General features: G+C 60.8%; 1 long non-coding RNA gene across 1 annotated transcript; it reads right to left on the bottom strand.

Annotated features, from left to right (window-relative positions):
- Positions 1–16477: 16477 nt before the first annotated feature.
- On the bottom strand, positions 16478–25604 carry LOC309662651. Its single transcript, XR_014264872.1, has 4 exons — positions 25310–25604; positions 23252–23392; positions 20476–20621; positions 16478–18880 (listed from the first exon to the last, which is right to left on the bottom strand). It is a non-coding gene; the product is annotated as an uncharacterized lncRNA (long non-coding RNA).
- Between the last annotated feature and the right edge of the window lie 223 nt (positions 25605–25827).

Raw genomic sequence — 25827 nt, 5'->3', positions numbered from 1 at the left:
AGCTCCCAGCGTGCGGAGGTACTCAGGACAGCAAGACACTCTGGGCAAGCATTAGTAACTGTGCGTAGCCAGTCTGAATTCTGGTTACCTTATTCAGGAAATAAAGCACAGCATCTGACAGAAAAGAGCAGTTTCATAGCAAGAGATCACATGGGGTGGTAAAACACCATTTTGTAAACCTCTTCTTGAACTTTTTCCGTCTTTGATATGCGGAATTGTTTCCCACCTCTCAGACGCTTTAATTACTCAGGGTTACTTCGACTTTGTGTGTTTTGGAAATAGCTGTCATTTTACTCTTCCTTGAAGACGGCGCACAGAGAAATCTCATCAGTTCAATGCGCGGCTCCTGAGCGCCCAAGGTGCACCGCCTTGTGGGGGCTCCACATTTTGGAAGGAAGTTTATCACAAAGCGAAGGAAATCATGGTCTGATTCTTCTCCCTCCCCAGCTGTATCTCAGCTGCTCGCTGTGTCGTGTCCCAGCCGTGGTTGTGCACGCGGGGGGCTCACACCCACAGCGCTGCGTCCACGCTGCCCGTTCCCTCCAGGCGCTGCCCACCGGCTCCCCCTTGCCTGGGAGCTGGGGCCAGGCTGGGGGCGGAGGCTGGGACGCTGAGCCAGCCCAGGACAAGGGATGCCCTTGGCGGAGGCTGCGAAGAGGCAGGAGGGCGGGGAGACCAGGAAGGACGGGTGAAGGTGGGCTCGCGCGGGTGTGAGGCTGAAAGGTGAGGCTTAGGGTGAGGGGTTCTGGAAGAGGGGAGACCCAGGTGCGTGGGGCGGGGGGGGCCGTATCTTCGGGGAGCTCCTTCTCCTCGGCCTGGGGCCCCTGCCTTGCCCACAGAGGGCCCCTGGGGTGTGAGGGGGCAGAGTCCGCTTTGGCTGGGGAGACTGCCTGAGCCACTGGGCTCGTCTGACCCCCAGGCTCTGATTAAACGCCTGTGCCCAGGGCGGCCTCTGGGAGACAGCCGGGCCCCTGCCCACGGGCTCCGGGCTGTACTGCAGGCCGGCGCCTCGGGGTGTCTGACCGAGGGTGGGGATGTGTCCCTCGTGGTCCAGGAGGCCGTGGAGGTGCAAAGAGGGAGCCTGTGCCCATCCGCAGCGGGCGCTCTTGCGGAGCTGGTGTGTGCCCGGACTCCAGGTGCCTGGTCAGCCTCCCGGCCTCTAGAAACCACGCTGAGCTGCCCCCTGCGCCCACCCCCGGCCCCCCAGCACTCTCTGGCCTTGATCTTATGCTCACTTTTCCTGAAGTGTGAAATCGACCTGTCTGGTGGGTGAGTTTTCACAAGCAGGAAACACCCGTGAGACCAGCACCCAGACTGAGATGCCGAACACAGCTGAGCCCTTCCCAGGCACGCCCCGCCCCCCGCGGGTGATGCCGCCCCGGCCCCAGGGGTGTGCGCCGCTCTCTGGGCTGCACTTACTTAGGGGAAGCAAATAGCACCAGCTCTCGGGCTTCCTTGGTGGCGCAGTGGTTAAGAGTCCGCCTGCCAATGCAGGAGACACAGGTTCGAGCCCTGGTCTGGGAAGATCCCACATGCTGCAGAGCAACAAAGCCCGTGTGCCACAACTACTGAGCCCGCGTTCCTACAGCCCGTGCTCCGCAACAAGAGAAGCCACTGCAATGGGAAGCCCATGCACCACAACGAAGAGGAGTCCCTGCTTGCCGCAACTAGAGAAAGCCCACATGCAGCAACGAAGACCCAACGCAGCCAAAAATAAATTAAATAAATAAATTAAAAACAAACAGCACCAGCTTTTGGCTTCTCCTCCTCCTTCACCTACTCTGACAAATCCCCCCAAATCAGTGGCTAAAACAACACACTTTCATTCTCTCCCAGTTCTGGAGCTCAGAGGTCCAAAATCACTGTGTCTGCAGGACTGGTTCCTTCTGGAAGCTCCAGGGGAGAATCCGTTCCTGGCCGTTTCCAGCTTCTAGAGGCACCTGCATCCCTTGGCTTGTGGCCTCCTCACCCCATGTCTGATTCCTTCTCTGACCCGGCGGCCTCCCTCTTACAAGGACCCACGTGGTAAGAGTGGGACCACAGGGGCCTCCACTTAATCCCATCGGCAATGTCCTTTCTCCAGTAAGGGGACACGGTCACAGGTTCTGGGGCTTAGGACATGCATGTCTCAGGGGCAGTATGCTGTCATCCCTTGGGGGCTGCTACCAGTGCCTTCTTGCCCCTGCATGGGGGGCACGTGGGCTGCTGTCTGCTGGCGACACCCTGGGGGTAGAACGGCTGGATCAAAGGCCTGTGTATGTTCAGCCTCCAGGCCTGAGCCTCTCGAAGGCTGGGGGCTGGGACTCTGGCGCCCAGACATCCTGCTGCCCAGGCCTCTGCCCCTCCCGGTGTCCCCTCCCTCGCAGCCCTTCCACACCCCCAGGGTCAGCCTCTGGCCTCCCTGCTGGGCACGAGGCAGGGCGTCCAGACGGCAGGTGATTGCCCTACCCTGGGCAGTCAGACAGAGGCCCAGGACTCACCCAGCCAGGGACCCCAGCCAGCTCAGGTCCTCGTCTACAGATGAGGGGCCGTGGGCAGGGGGTCTCAGAGACCCTTGGGTGCTGCAGTCAGACGAGCACAGACTGTGCGCCTGTGGCTGTCCCCACGCGGGCGTGTGTGTGTGTGTGTGTGTGTGTGTGGTCAGCGCTGGGGGGCGTCCACATCCACACACACGGGGCCCCTCCGGGGCAGGCACAGGGTGCCCTGGCCACTCCCTGAAACGTGTACTTGAGGCCCCGCGTGTGCTCCTGGGAGGGTCCACTCAGACGGGCTGGCAACGCCCCCCCTGCCCCGCCCCAGCAGCGGCTCAGCGCCCTGAGGAAGCACCCCCCGCCCCAGGGAGGGTCGCTGCACCTCCTCCAGCCTGCGGGCCTGAGCAGGGGTGGTGCTCGGGGGCTGGGGCGCCCTCCCTCCCGGGGCAGGCTCGTTGCCTGGCAGCAGGCAGGCACTTGCAGGGCAGCTCGGCCCTCGTGCCCCAGCCTGTCTCCCTCCGCCCGCAGCCTGGCCCCTTCGATGCCTGCGTCTTAGGTCTGGCCGGGCCGGGCCCAGTCTGGGCAGGCACGACAGCCCTACCTTCGGGCTGTGGGTCCGGCGGGCAGGGGTGTGGGTGCAGCCCTGCAGGGACCAGGGCTGGGCCTCCTGCCTGTTGCCTGGCCTGAGCCTCCGCCCCTACCAATTCAGACACTTCTCTCCTTTGATCTCGGGTCCCTCCACCCACTGCCCTCAGTCCTCAGATGGAGAAACGGAGGCCAAAGACGGGAACTCACGTGTGGAGAGTGGGCAAGGGGCCTGGGGCAGGGGTCTCCGGCTCCCGGCCTCACCTGGGGGACAGCACGCCTGGCCCTTCCTGTCACTCCCTCTGCTTTCCTGTCCACGAGGCCAGCTCTCCCGGCGGTGGCCAAGCACGGCTTGCACCAGGAAGGGGAGCATCTCATGGAGTGTGGTGTCCACTGAAGCCTGGTGCCGGGCTCTGGAGAGAGGAGCTGCGGGCACTGGCGTCTCGTCGCGGTTCCAAATCTGAGTAGTGCTGGAAGTGAGACTGTCCCCCGAGTGGGGCCACCCTCCCGCAGGGCGTTGGCGGGCATCAGTGTCTGCTGTACAAACTGGCCTGGTCGCCCTTCATCTTCCAGACCGGGCTCCTTGGACCTGGGCCATCCTCGGAGCCATGTCCCCGTGAAAGGGCGCGGGGACAGCGGTCTCAGCCCCACGGCCCATGCGGCTGGCTGTGCCCCGCGGCTGTGCGGTGGCCAGAGCCTCCGCGGGGCGGGAGGCCGGCGAGTGCCGTGACCACTTTGTCGGAGCAGGACATTCAGAGGGTGCGAATGAGGGCTCCGTCCTCAACCCCAGGACACAGGGCCGGCCTGGCCACGTCCTGCTTCATCAGGCCCTGGCTGCCCTGTGTTGGGAGGTGGGGGGAACACTTCCTGTGGCTCAGGGCTTGGGAGGTGGGTCTGAGTCTCCTCCCATCTCTGTGTCTCTGTGCTTCCACATGTGTGTTAGCGGTGACGTGAAACGCAACATGTAAACTTCTGGAAGGACTTCTAAAGTACTGTATAAAAATAAAGATGGGCTTCCCTGGTGGCGCAGTGGTTGGGAGTCTGCCTGCCAATGCAGGGGATACGGGTTCAAGCCCTGGTCTGGGAGGATCCCGCATGCCGCGGAGCGGCTGGACCCGTGAGCCACAATTGCTGAGCCTGTGCTCTAGAGCCTGTGCTCTGCAACGGGAGAGGCCGCAATAGTGAGAGGCCCGCGCACCGCGATGAGGAGTGACCCCCGCTTGCCACAACTAGAGAAAGCCCTCGCACAGAAACGAAGACCCAACACAGCCATAAATAAATAAATAAAAACAAATACTTTAAAAAGATTAAAAAAATAAAAAAATAAAGAAACTGGGAGACAAAGAAGTTAGATTAGAAAACCCACATATTATCATAAACGTGTGTATTTCAGAAAACATGTCAGCAGAATGAGGTCACTGCCAGTGGGAAAGGACACTTGCGGCCTGGAGCAACTGTAGGCGTGGGTCCTACAGGGAGAGTCCACGCAGGATTGCCAGCGGCCTCAGCGTGAGAAATGGTGCAGTCTCATTTTTAACTAGAATCATCACAGATATTCCAAATTGTATTAATGGCGATTTCTGGAGGCTTTTAATCCTTTTCTCTGCTATTATACATTTTTGCAATGTCTATATTTCCTGTATTTGCTTTAAAATCAGAGAAAGGAGGTAGGGCACGTGTGGGGCGAGGTGTGTCCACCTGTCCCCCGGCACCGTCTGAGCCGCGAGTCTGTGGACCAAAGGGCCTGGGAGCGCGTGGGGAGCACCTCCTGCGGGCCAGGTGTGATCGCACATCTCCCGTGGGGATGCTTCCCCGGGCGGGATCACGTGGGATCAGGCCCAGCATCCCACCCGGGGCTCCGAAGCCCGAGCCCCTTCCTCCACTGTTACCCACAGGTGTTCACACTCCTGCGTGCCCCTCAGACTGAGGGTCAGCCTCGTCCTGCGGAGCCTGTGTGTCTAAGGCCGGGTGTGGCCTGGCCAGGGGGGCCCCGAGGTACTGAGACCCTGACTCTAGCTGCGTCTTCCCCCTGGCGTGCACTCGGCCAAGAGCTGGGGTCCACAGTCCCGGGCTGGGCTGGCCCCTCTCCTGGCTGTGGCTCGTTGGCAAGTCACAGGACTTGAACTTCCCTTTCCTCCTCTGTAGAAGCAGTTGGTAACATCCACTGTCTCGGGAGGTAGTGGCAATTGGATGATGTGTGCAAGTCAGAAAAGGGGGTGCCGTGCCTGGCCTGGGGTCAGGGCTTCTCAGACAGTGAATCCATCAGGAATTGCACGTGGCTGCTAGTAACAGACCTCTGACTACAGTGACAAAAACATTTGGAGCTGATTTTCTCGAGCAGAAGTTTGGGGGCCGTGTGGCAGTTCCAAGGTCTCATCAGCGGCCAGGGCTCCTCTGTGTGGCTGCTCTGCCATCCTGAGCACAGAGCTTCCAGGCTCGTGGCTGCCCCATGGTTGCAAATGGTTGCTGGGGCTCCCTCCTTCACACCTGCATTCCAGGTAAGAGGAAGGGGACAGGCCCAGGGCAATGGGGACCTTCTGAGTTGAGTTGGCCTCTCTGGAGCTCTCCTGGAAGCCCTTTGGCATGACTTTTGCTTCCATCTTGTTGGGTCCCTCGAGCTGCAAGGAGGCTGAGAGATGTCTTTACATTGCTGCCCCATAAAATCAGAGTGCTGTACTGAGGGTGGAGGGAGGGTGGATGTGGGGGGCAGCGAGCAGTGTCTGTACAGCTGCTATTATCACCTGCGAAGTGCCCCACACAGCACTGGGCGTGGTGGGCTGTCAGGACTCCGAGGGACGCAGTGGGTGCAGCCTGCCAGGATGCTGGTGGCTTCCTGGGGCCACGGGTGCTGGGGAGGCGGGAGCTGGGGGAGCAGGGCTTTGGGCACAGCGGCTCCTTTAGTCCTCACTGGGTCCCGAAAGCCAGCAGCGCTGTCCGCTGCGTGACGCAGACGAGATTTGGAGAGGTCCAGCTTCTGGCCTGAGCGACCCACCTGGTAAGTGGTGAGCTGGCATCTCCCCAGCCGGCCTGACGCCACGTGCAGCTCTCGCCACAGCCTCCCTGCCCCCTCTGCCCACAGTTGACCATGACCACGGCTCTGAAGAGGGGCTCTCAGCAGAGTCCCAGCCCGGCTGCTCTCGCCCTTTGGCAGACTTGGAGGGGCCACTGGGCGAGTCTGCCTCCCCTCCTGGGCTCCAGGCGGGGGTGGGGCCTGAGGCCACCAGCTGTCCTGCCCCTGCGGGGTGGGCGTCTGGGGAGCAGGTCCCGGCTGGAGCTCCTGGCTCCCAGGGGCTGAGCAGGGCTGGCTGGAGGACCGTGCCTGGGTCTCCTAGGGGTCTGTGGAGAACTGAGCGGCCGGGGCTGGAGGGCCTGTCAGGAGGACGTCTGGACGCAAGTGGAGGGGTGGTGCCCGCCTGGCCTGCCCGCCCGAGGCCTCGCAGGGCGCCCACGGAGCGGCCCCTGGGGCTACGTGATGTGGGCCCGGCCCTGACCCTCGGGGCACCTGTCTTCTTGCCCTGGCTCCTCGACGTCCCTCGGCAGAGCTGGCCCCGCGCGCTCTGAACCTCCCCGACCAGCCTCCTCCTGAGCCCCAGGCGATGCCAGGCCTCCACCCGTGGTGTCCCTTCCGGGCTGCAGCTTTGTGTGTGTTTCTGTGCCCCTGTCTGTTGTAAAAGTGACACAAACACGGCTACAGAACATCTGGAAAAGACAGAAGAGAAAAACAAGCAGCCTGGCACCAGCAGGGCTGGCATTTTGGGGTATTTACCGCCAGTCCTTCGCCCTGACAAGGCTCCTCTATTCTGCTCCTGTGGGTGACAGGGGCCCAGCACAGCTCCGAGGCCTCCTTCCTCAGCGTCGGTGGACAGAGCCCAGGACCCATCCGGGTCTGGCTGGTCACACCCTATTTTTAGCAGCTCCCGGGGAGCTGAGGCTTCAGGGAGTGAATGTGAGCGATGGGGCTGGAATCCCCCAAGTGGTTCAAGATGTCAGGGGGGTTAGGGAGGGACGCGGGGCTGGCATTTCCTGTGCTTGCTTTGAAGATGTGCAGACAAAGGATGGACTGTGGACGTGGGCGGAGGGACCTGCCGCCTGTCTGGCCTCTGAGCCGGGATGTGCAGGGCAGGGGAGGGCTACTCACCCAGGAAGGGACTGGCGGGGACCAGCAGGGGGGACGTTGCCCGCGGGGCCTTCGGGCAGGGAGCCCCGGGCGGGAGAGCGCTCCCTCCTGGCCAGCTGGGGGCCCCCGCTGCGGCGACGGCCACCCTCCGGGCGCCCTCCTGGGGCCGGCGGGGTGATGATTTCCCAGACCTCTAACTGCGCCTGGGTCTCCCCAGGAGCCTGTCAGTTACCTCAGCTCCCCCCTCTCCCCACCGTCACCCCTGACCCAGGCCGGGAGGGTGCCAGCCCTGGGGCACTTGCTGACCCCTCCACAAGCACCTGATCAGTCACCTTCCCAGCTGCCCAGGTGGGGAAGGGGTTTCCAGGAGAGGTGCCCCCAGAAGATCTTTCAGCAGCTGCCCCCATTCTGCCGCAGTTCAGCAAACCCGCCTTGCATTGGGCGCTGTCAACAGCTACACACACATGGTCCTCCCATCACTGAGCTGATGCTGTCACAAAGGTGGGGTCCTCTTCCGGGTGGGACCCGGGCCTACGAGCTGACTGGGCAGGATGGCGCCATGGGAAGTAGAGAAAGTGTTGTGGGCAGGCAGATGGGCGCAGGCACAGAGCCCCCCGGGGGACTGCCCGTTCTCACTGCCCGTGAGGACAGCCCTGTGCCCTAATGGCCCTGCCAGCCCCCGCCCTGCTGCCGGCTCTCAACACCCCTCCCCTTGAAGATGGTAAAGGCAGCATTGCAGATCCTTTGGAGGGTGAGGGCTTCAGGGTGAATGCCCTGAGCTCCTTCTCCTCTTGGTCGCTCGCTGGGGGCAGGAGACAGAACAGGTGAGCGGAAATAAGAAGAAAAACCAATTTCTTAATGAAATCTGTCCACCACTGCACGCTTGTGCCCCAGCTCCTGCCTGTGGGAATTCTAGGGGGGCTGCCGCTGGGGGGGCGCCTCAAGGTGAGGGTGTTCGGGGGGGTGAGGGGGTCTGTTCTGGACGTGGGTGTGGCCCCGGGGCAGGGAAGGTCCAGCCTGGACCTTGTCACTGCGGCCCTGGCCCACGGCCCTCCTGCTGCTGGGCCTTGAGCGTGCTCACTCCCGGGCAGCCCTGCTTCTAGAAGGAGTGAGGGCAGAGCCGCAGAACCCGGGTGCTGCCTGCCTGGGCTGAGCCCACGTGGCCTGGGGTGCTGGGACCCACACCCCTCTTTCCCCTGAGGCCCTGTGAGGCCTTGGGCTGCGAGGCTGAGCAGGGGGTGCCCAAGGTCCAGTAGGCCCAGCCCTGCTCTCGCTCATATGGGGCGGGGGTACCCCGTCAGCTGCCCGGGGTTTGCTCAGCCCATCCCTCTGGGGTGAGGGTCCTCGATCCCGGAGACAGAGAGGGCAGGTCCGAGGACCCGGGCCCTGGCTGGCCTCCTCAGACCTGATGTCCAGGGGAGGGAGAGATTGTGAGCTGTCTCTGACCACGTTTCTGCCCCCAAACGTGATTGTTGAACCACATTCCGGAGCCCTGCACGCCCTCCATTGCTTCGTATGAAACCTCCCCTGACTCCACCTTCGTAAACTGGCCCCAAGCCCCCTGGCCTCTGCGGGGGGGCAGCGCCCCTGGCCTCACGTCTCCCTAGGGCGGTTCTGTGGAGCCCCCAGTCTGCCGCAGGGCTGGGCCTGGGCCAGGCCTCTGTCCTGTACACCCTGTGTCTGCAAGTCCCCCTGTCTGTGTGGGGCTGGCCTCCACCATGGGCAGGACCAAGGATCTTGCCTGAAGACAGAAATCCAGCTCAGAGGAGCTCAGTGATGGAGAAATGAGTGTCACATGTGAGACCAAGCTGCCTGCCGGGTGAGCTGTAAGTCACCTCTCCAAGCCCTGGTGGCTATGTGACCTCGGGGCAGTTTGGGGCAGAGTCAAGGCAGCTAGAAGATCCCTAACTCACCTGGAGCCAGAGGAAAGCCCAGAGACCTCGCCTTCACCTGGAATCCTGGAATATGAGTTCAAGGCTTCCCACCCAAGCAAGTGGGCTCAAGGCCCTCTTGCTGCAACTGAGGTCAGAGGTCAGTATCTGGGTTGTGGGCAACGAGGTGTGAGGCCTGGAGCCGGGCGAGGCGGCCACGGTGAAAGGGCCGGGGGTCCGGGCATGCAGGGAGCCGCTCGAGGCCCTGCAGGGAACAGGCGGGGCTGGCTGTGCAGCTGGGAAGGTTCACTGCGGAGATGGAGATGCGATGGGCGGAGGTGGATGAAAGGGCCACCCAGCAGGAGGCCGCTCAGCGCCCTTTGCTGCCCCCTCCCTGGGGCTGCGCTGGGCCAGCCTCCTCCCCAGCTCACGGTCACCCACCCTTGTGTACGTCCCTGCCCACCTTGGGATTCTGCAGGGCCACCCCTGCTGGCCCCTGGGGTCCCAGCTCTAGAGTCCCCAGCCAGCCGCTGCACCCGCCGCACCCCGCCTGCTCCAGGCCCTGTGTTACTGTGTTTCTTGTGTCCTTTCCTTGTAGATAGCTCAGCATCCCCCCACCCCTGCCTCACATACTTGAGGGTGAGATGCAGGTACTTTCTGGCACCTTCCTGCCCCACCCACAGATGTGTCTGCAGCTCCTGGGGCCAGGGTAGCCTTGTAGAAGGCCTAGCTCAGCTAGTGTTTACGGAGTGAAGGGCAGGGAGCAGAGGGGAGGGGAAGGGGCAGGGGCAGGAGAGAGAGCAGAGGGGAGGGGAGGGGAGGGGAGGGGAGGGGAGGGGAGGGGAGGGGCAGGGGAGAGAGCAGAGGGGAGGGGCAGGGGCAGGAGAGAGAGCAGAGGGGAGGGGCAGGGGAGAGAGCAGAGGGGAGGGAAGGGGCAGGGGCAGGAGAGAGAGCAGAGGGGAGGGGAGGGGAGGGGCAGGGCAGGGAGGGGAGGGGCGGCAGTGTGCCGGGAACAGCCGGCTTCCTCTGTGGTTCCGTGGCCTCCTTGGGTGGGGATGGATGAGTGGGTGGGTCGGGCCCCCGGCCAGGGAAGGGCCTCTCCCAAGGAGACCACCTGCTGGGAGGGACCGCCCATGGAGAGCCCAGTGCCCTCAGCCAGGAGCCCCGGGGCCTGGGCTGGGGTCCCTCCCCCACCCTTGGGCCCTGAAGGGGCGTCTGGGCAGCACATGCAGAGGCCACTCCAGCGGGGCCACACCGTAGCCTGCTGCAGGGCCAGATGCTCCTGGACACGGCTGGCTGCATGTCCCCGGGGGCTGGGCGTCGGGTCTTGTCGACTCTCTGCACCCTGTGTGTCACTTCTGTGGGTGGAGGCTGCGATCCCGTCAATGAGCTGCCCAGGTCACTCCGGCGTGTCCCTATGGTGGTGCTGAGGGTCAGAAGACCCAGGACCCGTGTTGGGGCCCCTCAGCACGTCACCCCCAGTCACTGAGGCTGCAGAAGTCAGTGTCGGTGGGGAGGGGCGAGACCCCCGGCCTTAGAAGCCCCCTGGTTGCTCAGCGTGGGTTCTAGTATTAAAGCAGAAACTCTAGAGTCCCAGCGCCCATCACATGTCCAGTGTAGACCCCACTGGCCCTCAGAGGGGGTGGGAGGGCCTCGCCCCTCACAGCACCAGCCTCACCCCAGGAAGCCCCCTTCCTAACACACCTCAGTCCTGGAGTCGCTTGTGACCTCGGTCTGTTCCCTAAACTGAAGGGGAAACGGTGCTTTCCCGCTTTGCGGTCTCCGGCTCTGCAATGTAACTTTCAGATCCGTTAAGCTGTTCAGGACTAAAGATCTGGATAAAATACATTCCGTCTACAGGACGTCAGCTTCTGGGATTCAGGGACACACAGCTGTGGGACCAGATGCTGCACATTTTAGACTTTTTATGAGGCAATTTCTAACGGTGGCGACACCGCCCTGGGGGTATTTGTGATGCCGCAGCCCTGTGGCCTCTGGTCAGGTGAGGGCCACGGGCAAGGAACTGGACGCCCCCTTGACCCTCCCTGGGGTGACCACAGCAGACAGAAGCTTCCAGAAAGCCCCCTCCCCCCGCTGCTCAGGCTTGTCCTGGACACTGAGAGGCTCGTCTCCCTCAGGGTGCTGCTGGTCTGCCTGGGCTCCTCCTCCTGTGTCTGGACGCCTGGTGGGTTGGCGGGGTGGACCCTGCAGGACCTCCCTGGAGATGGCAGGGGCTGGCTCACCCCTGGCCCGCCCTGGTCAGCATTCCCGCAGCCGAGGTCCTTCCCCAGAGATAAGCCCCCCCCAGAGCCCTCACAGCAACTCACCAACATCAGGCCACATGGTGTGGGAGTCTCCCAGGCCCCGACCGGGGCTCAGAGCCCATGGAGTCGGGCAGCGCTCGGCGGCTCTCCTCCCCCAACTCTGTGGGCCTCGATCTTATAGAACAGTCTGCTGGCTCTCCAAGCTCCCTTCCCTGGTTGCACCTGGGGGACTGGGGAGCTCTGACCGGCACCCCCAAGGAAGCGGAGGGCTCCGCGATCTTTGAGGATACAGGATGCTCATCGCTACGTGTTCTGTCTGGCCACACCGAGGCCTCTGTGGCCCTGCTGCCCGTGGTCAGCAGGCAGCCAGGCCTGGTCTCTGGGATACCCTTGGTCCCTCGGGGGCCTCTCTCCTGGGCAAGCCCGCCCTCCCCCACGGCCTCCAGGACAGCCTGCTGCTGAGGACTCCCTCGCTGTCCACACATCTCCCTGGTGGCGGCCGGGATTTCTCCCCAGACGCCCTCAGGGGAGCCAGCACCCCCGGGACCCCAGAGGAGCCCTCCTCCCGTCCGGCCCCAGCTCTTACCTCATGTACGCCAGGTCATCTCTGTCTGCTCACTGCTTAGCCCCCGGGCTGGCCCTGCCCCCGGCCCTCTCTACGCTGTGGCCAGACAGGTCCTCCCCAGATGTGCTGAGTCCTGGGCCTGGGTCACCCTCGGGATGGAGCCCAGTGTTGACCCTTCGTAATCCGGGCCAGCGCAGCCTGACCTCCTGACCCCCCACCCTAGTCTGAGGCTTTGTGGACCACTCAGGGCCCCCCGAGGGTCCAGCATTTCCGCCGCCCTGGCCCGGTGAACACCACATTCCTCGTTGGCGGTTTGGTGGCTGGGCCAGCCCTCTGGACGCCTTGCTCGGTGCTGAGCTCCCAGGTCATGGCTCTGACGACCCCGCGGGAGGTCTGGGCGAGTTGGTCCCTCTGCCTGCCTCCGTTTTCCTGTGTGTCCGCTGAGGAGGCCAGAACCCTGTTTTGCTACCTGTTGTCTGGGGTGGAAGGTGCTGGCCGTGCTGGGGTTTGGTCTGTGGAAGGTGTGCAGCTCTGGCTGCCTTTGGTCACGTCTTCGATCCCGGGAGGACCTGCCTGTGGGCTGGGTGAGAGGGTGTGAAGGCAAGGTCGGCCAGCAGCCCCTGCTGGGAGGGGCCCACGTCCCATAGGAGGAACAGGTGCTCCTGACCTTCTAGAGCTCGTGCCCTGCCCCATTTTTCCCTGAGCCTGAGGAAGCCTCCCATTGTGTGTTCAAAATGGGCATAGTGCCCAGGGCCCCAGCGGATGCAGAGGAGCGTAGATGGCCGTGAGTCAGGAGGTGTTCCTTAGGGCTCCCACTCTGGGCGCCCCCCCCAGCCCCCGCCTCCCCAGTCGGGCCACAGCCAACAGGAGTGTGGGAGCTGTCTCGGTCAGAGGCCTCCGGACAAGCTTTCTCCAGTGGAGAAGACTTCTGGGGTCCCTTCCAACTCTGGGGTTCTGGAATTGGGGACATCGTGACTCAGCAATTGAAGATGAGTCAGGAGCTATGAGATTTATAATTTAGCCATTTTCGATCGCATGACTCAACTATTTTAAAGTCCTATGATTCATCAATCTCGAAATGCTCGAATGGCTATTAAACCTCCTTTATTCATAATATCCAGATAGGACTGAAATGTGAATATCCTGATTGAAACGCCAAGATTACATTTATCTGTGACTTCAAGTTATTTGACTGTTCTAAGGATAACAGAGCTGCACAGAAATCTTTTTTTTTTAAAATTTTATTTATTTATTTATTTATTTTTGTCTGTGTTGGGTCTTTGTTTCTGTGCGAGGGCTTTCTCTAGCTGCGGCAAGTGAGGGCCACTCTTCATCGCGGTGCGCGGGCCTCTCACTATCACGGCCTCTCTTGTTGCGGAGCACAGGCTCCAGACGCGCAGGCTCAGTAGTTGTGGCTCACGGGCCCAGTTGGTCTGCGGCATGTGGGATCTTCCCAGACCAGGGCTCGAACCCACGTCCCCTGCATTAGCAGGCGGACTCTCAACCACTGCGCCACCAGGGAAGCCCCCAGAAATCTTAGTTTAATTGTTAGAAGTAATATGTTAATGTTTATCAAGTACGTGTGTGTTTTTATACTTCTGCTGTAGATGAATGCAAAAGAGTAGTTCAGTGATTAGGAGCAAAGATTTTTAATGTAAAAGACGAGAGACGCAAGTAGAAAAGTTGATTAAAAATCCTTACTGTCGGGCTTCCCTGGTGGTGCAGTGGTTGAGAATCTGCCTGCCAATGCAGGGGACACGGGTTCGAGCCCTGGTCTGGGAAGATCCCACATGCCGCGGAGCAACTGGGCCCGTGAGCCACAACTACTGAGCCTGCGTGTCTGGAGCCTGTGCTCCGCAACAAGAGAGGCCGCGATAGTGAGAGGCCCGCGCACCGTGATGAAGAGTGGCCCCCGCTTGCCGCAACTAGAGAAAGCCCTCGCACAGAAACGAAGACCCAACACAGCCATAAATAATAAAATAAATAAATAAATAACATTCCCTTAAAAAAAAAAAATCCTTACTATCAGGCTTGAGTTGTATCAGGATGAACTCATTCTTTTTTCTTTTCAAACAGATGTGTTTCCCAGCTCACTGCCCAGAAAAGGCGGGAAGCCGTGACAGCTGATGGCGGGAACACACGCGCCCACATGTGGGTCTGGACAGAGCCCCACCGATGGGAGCCCTCAGGGATCTTTGGTGAAATGGCCAAGTCCAGGTCTGGGGCAGGGAAAGCGTCTGCCGTGTTGTTTTAATAACAGCTTTGTTGAGAAATGATTCACATGCCATGTAACTCACTCAAGTACAGTGTGCAATTCACTGGCTTTTAAGTATGTTCACCCAGTTGCGCAACCTTCACCACTATCCAATTCCAGAGCCCCTCGTCACCCCAGAAGGAAACCCCCACGGCTGGCGGCTGCTACTCCCCGCCCCCGCCCGGGCCACCACGCGTCTGCTGTCCCTCTCTGCGCACTTGCGCGTTCCGGACATATCGCGTCGATATGGGCTTCAAGGCTGCCTGCTTTCCCTGAGCACATGGAATATGCAGGAGGTTGTTTTCGAAGATTGCCCTCCACCACCCAGTTCTTCCAAGAGCTCCTTTGTTGCTTCTCCCTTCAGGGCTGGGGTCTCCTTCTTGCTCCCCTTGCCTCTGGGCTGGCCTCGTCCCCCACAGCACTTGGTGGAAGCCACTCAGTGCCATCACATTCCTGTGGCCTCTGATGGGCCCCAGGGCCAGCAGACCCCGGCAGGCAGCGTCCTGTTTGTGGGTGACACTTGCGAGTGCCACTGAGGCCCTACAGACCCGAGTCCTCTTCATCCCCCACCGCCACCAGCTTCTTCAGGCCCACAGTGGCCTTCGGAGTGGGCCAGCCTGGTCCTTTGAACTCTTCCAGCCCATAAGCTCAGGCAGTGTAAACTGGCAGCCCCAGGCCAGCCAGGCCAGCCCAGCCCAGCCCAGCCCAGCCCAGCTCAGCCCAGACCAGCTCAGCCCAGCTCAGCCCAGACCAGTTCAGCCCAGCTCAGCCCAGCCCAGCCAAGCCCAGCTCAGCCCAGCCCAGCCCAGCCCAGCCCAGCCCAGCCCAGCTCAGCCCAGCTCAGCCCAGCTCAGCCCAAACCAGCCCAGTCCAGCTCAGCACAGCCCAGCCCAGACCAGCTCAGCCCAACTCAGCCCAGCCCAGCCCAGCCCAGACCAGCCCAGCACAGCTTAGCCCATCTTAGCCCAGCCCAGGCCAGTCCAGCTCAGCCCAGCCCAGCCCAGCCCAAGTCCTGTTCTTCTCCTACAGGAGGACGCGCTTTGTGGGTTGGAGCTGGGCCGTCAGAGAAGCGCATGTGGGGCTGGGGGCAGGGCCAAGAGGCCTCGCCAGGCTGTGCAGCTGAGGGCCTGACCCAGAGGAGCCTCGGAACTGGTACGGGAGGCAGGGCCAGGTGCTGGGCCGAGGCCGGTGGTGGGATACGCAGCGCATCATGGGTTTCTGTTGGTACAGTCCTCAGGTCAGCACCTGCCCTCTGCGGTGCCCACTGCACGTCTCCTCCCACCTCTGCGCCAGCCACGATGGGCGTTTGCACCTCAGAGACTGGCAATCGGGCAAAGCAGCCTGTCCCCATCTGAGAGCCCACCGCTGAGCATTAAGCCGCAGACTGCCAGTTTAACTGATTTACTGAAAATCAGGGTGGGATCAGTGTTCCCCCCAGAACAGTGCCTGCCCCAAGTCCTCACGGGCTGCAGGACGTGCTGGAGGGGGAGGGGAAGGACGCACCCTAAGGGAGGTGGGCATTGGGAGCGCCCTTTGGTGGCCCTGACCCTGGGCCTGCTGCAAGCCAGGTCCTGGGCCCTGAGGATGGGGCTTCCCCTGTCAGACCTGGTCCCGCACCCGTGGAGGGCTGGGCCCCATGCCGGGGCCGGAGCACACAGAGCAGGCCCTGCCACGGGCCCAGGAGACTCTGAGACCCACCCGTGACCACCGGGCAGGGCAGCCTGCAGGGGGCACAGAGCGGGTGGGGAGCGGCTGCCAGACCCAGGCGCCGCGTGTCCAGCTGGTCTCTCCTGGCCGTTTCCACGCTGCAGTTCACAGGGGTGACCTGGAGGGACCCCACGGCGGCCCAGCCCGATCCAGGAGTGTGGCAGAGCTGGGTGTGCCCTTCGTCCACTCATTCGTTCTCTCACCCCTTCATTCATTCATCTGGAAACATCCGGGGAGCACTGGGCTCTGACTGGTGCTGGGTCTAGGGGTGACTGGACAGGCTCTGTCCTCAGGGACTCACAGGTAGCTGAGAGACATAAACAGGAAAGAAAAATGAAGGGACAAAGAGACAGCGTGTTCAGGGCAACCTGCCGGGGCAGGGGAGGCGGCGTGTCCGATTTTCCAGGCCAGGACACAGAGGGCTCCTCCTGGGACGCTGGACCTTCCTAGTGCCCTTGCCTGCCTTCAGGGCTCCTTGACTCACGCCATGTGAGTGAGTTCTGTTCCTGGCGACCAAGCCTCTCCCAGACGCCGCCTTGCTGGCCAGCCACGCTGACCCCTGCAGCCCCGCGTCCCGGGACCCAGCAGCAGTGAGCATGTGGCTTTGTGGAGACGAGTGTGGGGCCGCAGCAGCGGGCGGCAACGAGTCTGAGCTGAGAGGAGGGGGAGGAAGCCAGACGTGCCCAGGGAGCCTCGCTTTTCTGACGTTAGGTGGGGATTGGCCATGAGAAGGGCCGGACAGTGACCTAAAGACAGGCTGGGAGGGTCAGAGGCTGACCGACTGCAGGCCTGAGGGTGCCTGGCCTGGGGGGTGAGGGGCTGCTACGGATGGCAGGCCCTCGGGCAGCCTGGCAGCCCTGTGCCCATCTACAGCTCCCCCGCCTGCCCCACACCTCAGCCCCCTCGTGCCAGCCACTCTGCTTCTCCATAAGGATGCTGGCGACACACACGCCCCACTTGGAGCTGGCCCGTGAGCTGTGCCAGCACGTGGTCTCCGAGAACCGGCTGCGGTTGCATACAAGACGCATTGATCTTGAGCGTGATTCATCTTCAGGTTCGTCAGAGCGTGGAGCCAAAAGATGGATTCATCCTTGGAGGGCAAAGTTTGCTTTCCAGAGCTAACTTACGGGGGATATAAACTGTGAATTTTAAAAGCTAAGAACAGCATGTGAAAAATCTTCCAAGCCTTTTAATTCTCTTATCTCCGAAGAACTGGTGAGGATACGCTGATAAACGCAGGATTCAGACCCATGCATCTCCCAGGCCCATTGGCTCCTCCAGCAGGTTTGGAGAGACCGTCTCTACCAGCAGCAAATCATTTCTGGGTTCAGCAGCTGCCATCTTTGCTGTGGACCACGGCAGAACCTGCAGCGAGCAGATTACCCCTGAAGTTCAAAGGCTGCACATACATTTTCATGGGCAAGGTTTTTTTAGTAACCTTTTCACTGAAGAGTAATATATATACAGAAAAGTTCACAAACTGTAAACGTGCAGCTTCATGCATTTAAAAGAGTGAACACACCCATGAAACCACCACCCAGACGAAGGCACAGAACATCAGCAGAGCCCCAAGAGCCGCTCATGCACCACTCCCCCTCGCTGACCCCCCTCAAAGGAAACCACCATTCTGACTTCCATTACCATCAGCGAGTTCTGTCTGGGTTTGAACTTTGCATAAATGAAATCATACAGTACATGCTCTTTTTTGTGTCTGGTTTCTTTTGCTCAACTTATATTTGTGAGATTCTTCCAGGTTATTACGGGCAGAAGTTCATTCTTTTTTTCCCTGTTGCATTCAACTGGATGACTATATAATTGAAAGTATTTCTCTATGGTATTGTCAATGGACAGTTATGTTTCTGGCTTAGGGCTCTGATGAATACCATTGCCCTGCCTCCATGCCGGTGTCCATTTGTGAATATACACAAGCATTCCTGGGAATGGAATCATTGGGCTGTAGACTATGTGTATTTCCAACTTTAGAAGATACTGCCGAACAGTTTCCTAAACTACAGCACCAATTTACACTCTCACCCAAAGCGTCGCTTCCCTTTCTTGCATTGGTGAGAACCCTTGGTTTTGTCAGTCCTTTTAATTTTAGCCATTCTGGTGATCACTGTGGTTTTAAATTTGCATTTCCCTGATGACAAATGACGTTGAGCACTTTTTTTCCACGTTTGTTTACTGTTTTGTGAGTGCCTTTTCAAGTCTTTTGCCCATTTAAAAAAAATGAGCTGTCCCTGCACACAGAGGTTTATAGCAGTTTTATTCATAATTGCCAAGACTGGAAGCAACCAAGATGTCTTTCAGTGATGGATAAATAAACTATGAGACATCCAGACCGGACTATTACTCAGCGCTGAAAAGAAATGAGTCTTCAAGCCAGGAAAAGACATGGAGGAACCCTAAATGCGTATGACTGAGTGAGAGAAGCCAGTCTGAAAAGGCTACATGTGTGTGATTCCAACTAGATGCCATTCTGGAAAAGGCAAAACTAAGGAGACAGTAGAAAGACCCATGGTTGTCAGTGTTTGGGGGGGCACAGGGGATTTTTAGGGCAGTGAAAATACTCTGTATGGTGCTGTAATGGTGGACACATGACATCATGCGTTTGTCCAGACCCACAGAATGTACACCACCCGTAGTGGACCCTAGATTACGGATTCTGGGTGATGACGTCATGTCAGTGTAGATTCATCAGTTGTAACAAATACACCATCCGGGGGGGATGTTGATCAGAGGGGAGGCTCTGCCTGTGTGGGGGCTGGAAGTAGATGGGAAATCTCTGTACCTTCCTCTCAATCTTGCTATGAACTTAAAACTGCTCTAAAAAAATAAAGTTTATTAATTAAAAAACACAGTATTTAGAAAAGAAGCAAGAAACAAAATAATAGGTGCAATACGATTTCTTTGATATAAAGTGACTTTTGATGGAATTTGTCAAGATGTTCATCGTGTCCTGATACACGATTATTTTTAGAAAGCTTATGGATGCTGGCAAAGAAGGTGTGTCCACTGACTGTAGCGCTCAGCGTGGGTTATACGTCTGAAATACAAATATGTAACATTGTGAAGTTCTACGTTCTTGTATGCATACTTTCAGTTGTGTTACATTCCATTAGTGAAATCTTTTCTATTTTGGGAGGTCAAAGGGGCTTTTCTGGACAAAACTCAAGTGCCAGAACATCGTTTTGTTTTACCTAAATCACAGGTCATTGCCGGGTGGGAACATGCCTGTCGGGCATCCCTGGGCACCTCCCCGGCCCGTCCCAGTCACTCAGGGTCCCCAGGGTCTCTCCCCGCCCAGACCTCGGCTGTGTCTTCAGTCCCCATGGTCGGTGTGGACACACGCGGGGTCAGGTCCACTGGGCCTGGTGATCTCCAAGTGCCCCAGGAAGGGCCACCGGGACTGCCCATGGGTGTGGGGTTGGCCGGTCCTCTTGGACCCTGCCACCTCCCTAGGGCGTTGCCATGGCTCCTCCTGTCCCCTGGGGCCCACCCCAATCCCACCCCTCGCCAGGGTGCCCCTGTCTGACCCCTCCAGGGGTCCCTCTGTCCGCTCTCCGCAGCAGGAGCCCTGCCCTCAGCTGCACGTCCCTGTAAACCTGCGCTGGGCTCCCCAAGCCGGGGGCGGGGGGAAGGGGGTGTATGGCACACTCCATTCGGCATATTTTTTTGCAATTTGCTGATTTCCATCTGCTGATTTTGGCCTTTTTGATCTTCCAGAGAAGACGGGAGCTTTTAAATTTGCCTGTTAATCTAGTCCCATCTATTTCTCCCTCTTCTCCTTTTTAAACAAGTATTTGTTTCCCCAAGTATTTGTTTATGCAAAGCCAGTGGGGAAGTTCACGTGTTTCATGCGTTTCTCACGAGCACCAGCCCGGTCATTTCCCTCCTCCTCACCCTCAGGGCCCGTGAGGCCCAGGCCTCCCTGCAGGAGAACCATTTGGCCCTGGTTTTGGCCCAGTCTTGTGGAGACTGAGTTCTGGGGCCAGCCGGGCGGGAAAGGGGGTCGAGGTGCTCAGCCTTCCCCGAATGGGTGCTTTCAGCACAGGCTGGGCTCCTGCCCTCCAGCCAGCACCCGGGGAGGGCGACACCTCCAGCTGGGCCCTCACAGGCTCTGCTGCCCCACGGCCCTGAAGCCCCTCCTGGTCCAGCACCCAGAAGCAGCAGCTGGCAGGGATGGGGCCGCAGTGGATGGGGGCAGCCGTGGGACCAGGTGTGCAGGTAGGGCCAGGCCAGGCGGGGCTCCCAGACTCTGCCCACGGGCCTGCCCTGTCGGCCTCGGGGAGGATCGGTCCTCCCAGACTCCGCTCCAGTTGTCTGCCCGTCCTCCTTTTCCAGAGAGGGAGAACTTGTGCTCTGGTCTTCGAGGATGGCTGAGCACCGACTGGGAGAGGCGGCCGGGGGGCGGCCTTGTGCCCTGAAGCTCTCGTGCCCGGCATATTAATTAAGACACTAAAATCATCAGACGTGTCGCTCGCTGCACTCCTGTGAGCAGAGTGCCGTGAGCCTGCACTGTGTGTGTCCAGGGCCCCTGCCCCAGTCTGGGGAGGGGGCTTCCTTCCCCTCCTGGGTGAGGGGCTGACCGAGCTCTCTGAGGCCCAGGGCCACCTGTCCCACCGGACGCTGTCTCCTCACCTTTCCTGGCATCGCTGTCCCCTGCTTTCCCCTGTTGGCTCCAAGCTGGATCACCCCCATGGGGGTGGGGGGAGGGGGGCAGCTGAGGACTTGGCTTCCGGTTGGTCCTTCCCAGTGGATTTGTGCTTCTGAGCCCTCGCCACGCTCTGTGGATGAGACACACAACCGGAGAGTCATTTCTTCTCGCTCCTGCCCGGAAGCCGGGCCAGGAGGGAGCTGTCGGCGCCGAGGCCCTTCTGCGGGCACACTGCTTGCCAGCCGCTGTTGGGCGAAAATCTCTCCTCCCTCGTCTGCGTGATGCTCTCCCTCTTCAAGACTCGCCCCCTAGGTGAAGTGCCCACTGGGAACCTCTCCCCGGTGCACCTGGCTCGGTTCTGCCCCGCATCACCTCTGTTCAGTGGAGTCCCAGGGGAAGGGGATGCCCTGTTCGCTCCCACTTAGTATCAGGCCCCAAACGTCTGGGCAGCATTGATTAAGTGAGTAGGGAAGAAAAGGCCCCAGATCCCGAAGAAGACAAGCCCCCGAATGAATGGAAAAAGATATTTGCAACATATGTAACAGACAAGACTTTGTATCCAGAGTATGTGAAGAGCTCCTGCAAAGCAATTACAAAACAGCAGGAAACAGAATAGAAAAACAGGCAAGACACTGGCCAGTTTTTCCCAAAGAGGAAACCCAAATGGCCATCAACCTCAGGGAAATGTGCCCAGCCTCGTAGCAAGCAGGGAGGTGTGCGTTGAACCACAGTGAATCACGACACAGCCACCAGAAGGGCAAAGATACCCAGTGGACGAGGCCGGGGGAAACAGGAACTGGCATACACTGAGTGCAAATCGATAAGGTCGCTCCGGGAGATGTTCTAACAACACGGAGTCGACCTCGCCCCTGACACACACCCTGGAGAAGTCGAGGTGTAAGTGATGGCACCAAGGTACACGGCAAAAGTGGTCATAGTGGCCTTATCCTAATGGCCAGAAATTGGAAAGGACCCGATGGCCGTTGGGAGTAGAATGGAGAAACGTGAGGCACAGGTGTTGCAGGAGGAGGCCGCCTGGGGCCACGACCGCAGTCTAGGGTGCCCAGGTGGCTGGGACCTGCACCTGCGCCGGCTCTTGGAGCCCTCGCCCGGCCAAGGAGGGCTCTGCAGCTTCTCCTGGGCCCAAGGAGAGCAGGGAAACTGAGTCTTCATTCCGTGGCAGCCGAGAGCACTGGTGTGTTGATTCCAAAGATCCAGCGAAAGTGAGTTTCAGCCCAACACCATCATCCCCCGGTGTTGTTAGTATTCGTTTTATTGGCTTCATACAATTGTTCCCGTTTAGCTTGCAAACATCTAGTTTTACGTTTAAATATGTTTAAATCGTACAATAAACCTGATTTAAGTCAATCTTGGAGCAGTAGGAATTGCATTGTCTTTTAAAGGGACCCATGGAAGTTGTTCCAGGGCTTTCTCTCGGGGCAGGGCTGGGGGCGCTGAGGACGGGGCAAGGACACTCCTAGAAAGCTGGGGCTCTCGGGGGTCCTGGTGGTCCCTGGTCCTCAGTGCTGAGGAGGGGGACACGGTCGAGGCCTGAGGCCAGTGACCAGGCCGGGGGCTGGACGCTCCTGACCCTGACGGCCACCACCAGACCCTGCCCACTGCCCACTGCCTGAGAGCCCAGTCTGGGGACCCTGCCCATGCCAGGGCCTTCAGGGGCCGGGGGTGGGGCCTGTGAGTGTCTGAGGGCAGGTTTGTCACGTGAATGCCTGCGTCGTGGCCGGGAGGCCTCTAGGGTGGGCTTCCCTCAGTGACAGCCTGTGATAAACAGGAGTTGAGTCATTCCTCAGGAATGTGACTCGCCCCTGTGGCCCCAGACCTCGCCACCCGGCTGGCATCAGAGGACCCTCCGGGCCAGACCTACACGCCCTCCTCCTTCTCTGGGTCTGGTCCTGTGGGCGTGGGGCAAGCACTGCTGCCCCCGCACAGATGGCCTGGGCTTGCCGGGCTGTGGGTGCATCTTCCCCGTCACGGCACCAGGGCCTGCTCGTCTCTGGACACCGGCTGAATGGCGCAGGGCCGTGGCCTTGCAGTCAGCCGGGAGCCTCAGTCCCAGAGGAGTTCCTGACCACGAGGAGGGCAGGTCAGGTCAGGTGGGGCCGGCCAGCCACCAGAGTCCAGGGGTGGGGAGGGGCCTGAGAGTGGCCGCACCAAGCCCGCCCCGGGGCCCTGTGCCTGCAGCCAGAAGCCTGGCCGTGGCCTGGTCAGAGCCCCGCGGGGGCCGCATGGGGCAAGAACCAGGGAACAGGCTGGGGTGGGGACCCTGGCCCTGGAGCAGGCCTCCGAGACAGCGCCCCCTGCAATCCCAGGGCCCAGCACCCGGGCCCCAGCTGGACAGCCCACAGAACTAGGGAGTCCGTCACCTGCAGCACCCCTGCCAGGCCGCGCTTATGGTGGACGAGGGCTCGGCCCTGGCCTGGTTGGGGCTGAGCGAGGATGAGGGTCAGCTTCTGAATGCGCGTCTCCTGGAACCTGGACCACGTCAGGGCAGACACGGCCCTGCTCTCGGGGGCAGGCAGACCAGAAACGGGCTGAATGCAGGGGGGCGTGACTGCGGGAGCACCGTTTCAGACCAGGGAGGGGCTCTGAGGAGGCGCCGTTCAGGCAGAGACCAGGAGGCAACGGGGTGAACCTGTGTCGGGGACGGCGCCCCTGACAGCCGAGCGGCTGTGCAAAGGCCCTGGGGCAACCTTTGGGAGGGGAGAGGTCAGTCCGTGCACGTACAAGGAAAGGGAGGCTTACGGCAGGAGCGGCCAGTGGAGCTTGACAGAGTCCTCTGCTGGTCACCCCAGGACCCCATGCAGCGGCCACGTGGAGCCTGGTCCCCACAGCACCTGGCACAAGGCCGCTGGGCCAGGCTGGGCAGGCTTTTGTCTGAGGAACCTGGAGAGGAGGAGAGAGGGAGCTCGGACCGAGTGAGAGGTTGGCTTCGGGGGGAAGAGGGCGCAGACCCCCGGGACCTGATGGTCAGGGGACCCATGTTGGACTAGAGGACCCAAGTTTGAGAGAACAGGAGGAAGCCTCAGTGTCCCCTGGGGTTTGAGAGCCAGGGGCGGCTCTGGGGGCCTCCCTGGCCCTCCTCCCTCTTCCCCACACCACCCCCTCCCGAGTCCCCCGTCATCCTGATTCTCTCATCTCCTGCCCCCACTGCCCTCCCCAGAGGCAGGAAACCTCTGTGGGAGGCTCCGCTCAGGACCTGTGTGCCACCTCAGGCCTCGGGGTGGGCAAGCCCAGGACTTCAAAGGCCCGAGGAAGCCCCCAACCCGCTCCCCCCTGGGTCTGGCGCACAGAGCCCCTTTGTCTCCCTGCCCCAGGCCCTTCCCCGCCCCTCTGCACACAGCAGTCTGCCGGAAATCCTTGGGGTTGCCAGCCAGGGGACCCCCACCACCACTGCCTGGACCGGTCCCTGGGAGCCTGGCCTGCCCAGGACACTTGGGCGGGCTCTGGGCCAGTGTCTATGGGGGGTGACAAGCAGAGGAGGGAGACCCCTCTTATTCCTGCGATGGTGGCTGCTGTACCGGGTTCCAGAAGCTTCTGCAGAGACCACGCGCTGAAGACCCAGAGAGGTAGGGACAGCCTCAGTGGGAAACCCAGCACAGACCAGCAGAGGCCAACACCAGATCAGAGGACCAAGCCAGTGGGGCCCTTGGCAGCCCCCTGGGGGACCCAGGCCAGCTCTCTGGTCAGACTGGATTCCAGGCTTCACGTCACCTGTTCCATCCCACGAGGCACTGTGTCTGCATCTGGGCTCAGCCCTCCCTGATCTACCTGAGTGCCAGGACTTCAGCACATCTGCCTGCTTTGTCTTACGTGTCCCGGGTGTGACAGGTCCTCAGCAGCTGCCCCAGCAGGTTCACCATCAGAAAAAGGTGCGAAGTCCCCCATCTGCCCTGCACCCTGCCTCTTGGCCCTCGCCCACCCCTCGGCCTGGTTCTCTCAGCTGTGGCCGTGCGGACCTCCCTGCTGTCCAAACATGAGATTGCCCCAGGGCCTGTGCACAGCCGCTCGGCTGTCAGGGGCGCCGTCCCCGGCACAGGTTCACCCCGTTGCCTCCTGGTCTCTGCCTGAACGGCGCCTCCTCAGAGCCCCTCCCTGGTCTGAAACGGTGCTCCCGCAGTCACGCCCCCCTGCATTCAGCCCGTTTCTGGTCTGCCTGCCCCCGAGAGCAGGGCCGTGTCTGCCCTGACGTGGTCCAGGTTCCAGGAGACGCGCATTCAGAAGCTGACCCTCATCCTCGCTCAGCCCCAACCAGGCCAGGGCCGAGCCCTCGTCCACCATAAGCGCGGCCTGGCAGGGGTGCTGCAGGTGACGGACTCCCTAGTTCTGTGGGCTGTCCATGACCCCTTCAGAGCCCCCAGGCATGAACATTCTAAAGGACCCACAGGAAGCCAGGAGCCCCGAGAAGCAGGTGGGGGCCCGGAGGCCTGCTTCCCTCCCTCCTTTTCTGCAGGGCGCTTTGTCCCTCCCAAGCCAGGCACCTGTTGGGGTGTGCAGGGGTGTCCCGGGAGCTGCAAGGGGCCGTGTGAGGGCTGTGGGCCAGGCCCCAGGTGTCCTCGGAGCCTCCTGGGTCCCAGCTCCCACATGGCGCAGCCCTGTGAGGCTTGGGAGTCTTTGTGGAGAAACCATGAATCGCAGTTAGGAGTGAAATGAAAATTCCTTGCTCACTTTCTTTTTCGCTAGGTTTAGGGAGTCTCTCCTGACAGCGCCTCCGCCCCCACTGTGGGCCTCTCCCCAAGGGGCCACAGGTCCCACCCCCAGAGACCTCCCTCCTTGGCACTGGGGCCAGACTCGCTTGCTTACAGATGAGTAGCCCAGCCGGGCCAGGGTGAGGCTGGCCCAAGGTCAGTGAAGGGCAAGCAGGGTGGGGAACCCAGCAGCCCCCCAGGCCCTGCAGGCCCTTTCCAGGACCTGGAGGGGGCTGGGCTCTGTGTGGCCAGCTGCCCCTGCCCTGGGGGCCCGATGCTGAGGGCCGTGTTCCGGCTCCGGGCCCGGCAGGTGCGGCCGGCCGCAGACAGCTGGGGCTTCCCGGGATGCCTGTGGCGTGAAGTCAGCTACCCATCCTCGGCCGCTGGCCACGGCCCAGGCTATTTTGGGAGCTCTAGCTCAGACCCCGGCCGGGCTGCTCCTACCCCCCTGAGCTCTTGGGAGTCCGGTGAGGGGAGGGGACGATACCCTCTTGTCACGCATCGGTCCCGTTCCCAGACCCTCTCCAGGGCACAGCCGGGCCGGCCAGGGTGGGTCCCCAGGAGGGCAGGGGTGCAGGGCTGCCACGGGCCGCATCCCTGCTGCTGCGCAGTGCCCCTGGAGCCTGCCCGCCA

The sequence above is a fragment of the Balaenoptera physalus genome, assembly GCF_965194825.1.
Source record: "Balaenoptera physalus genome assembly, chromosome: 6".
In the NCBI taxonomy this organism is placed as follows: Eukaryota; Metazoa; Chordata; class Mammalia; order Artiodactyla; family Balaenopteridae; genus Balaenoptera; species Balaenoptera physalus.
This window is presented reverse-complemented; position numbering and strand designations above follow the sequence as displayed.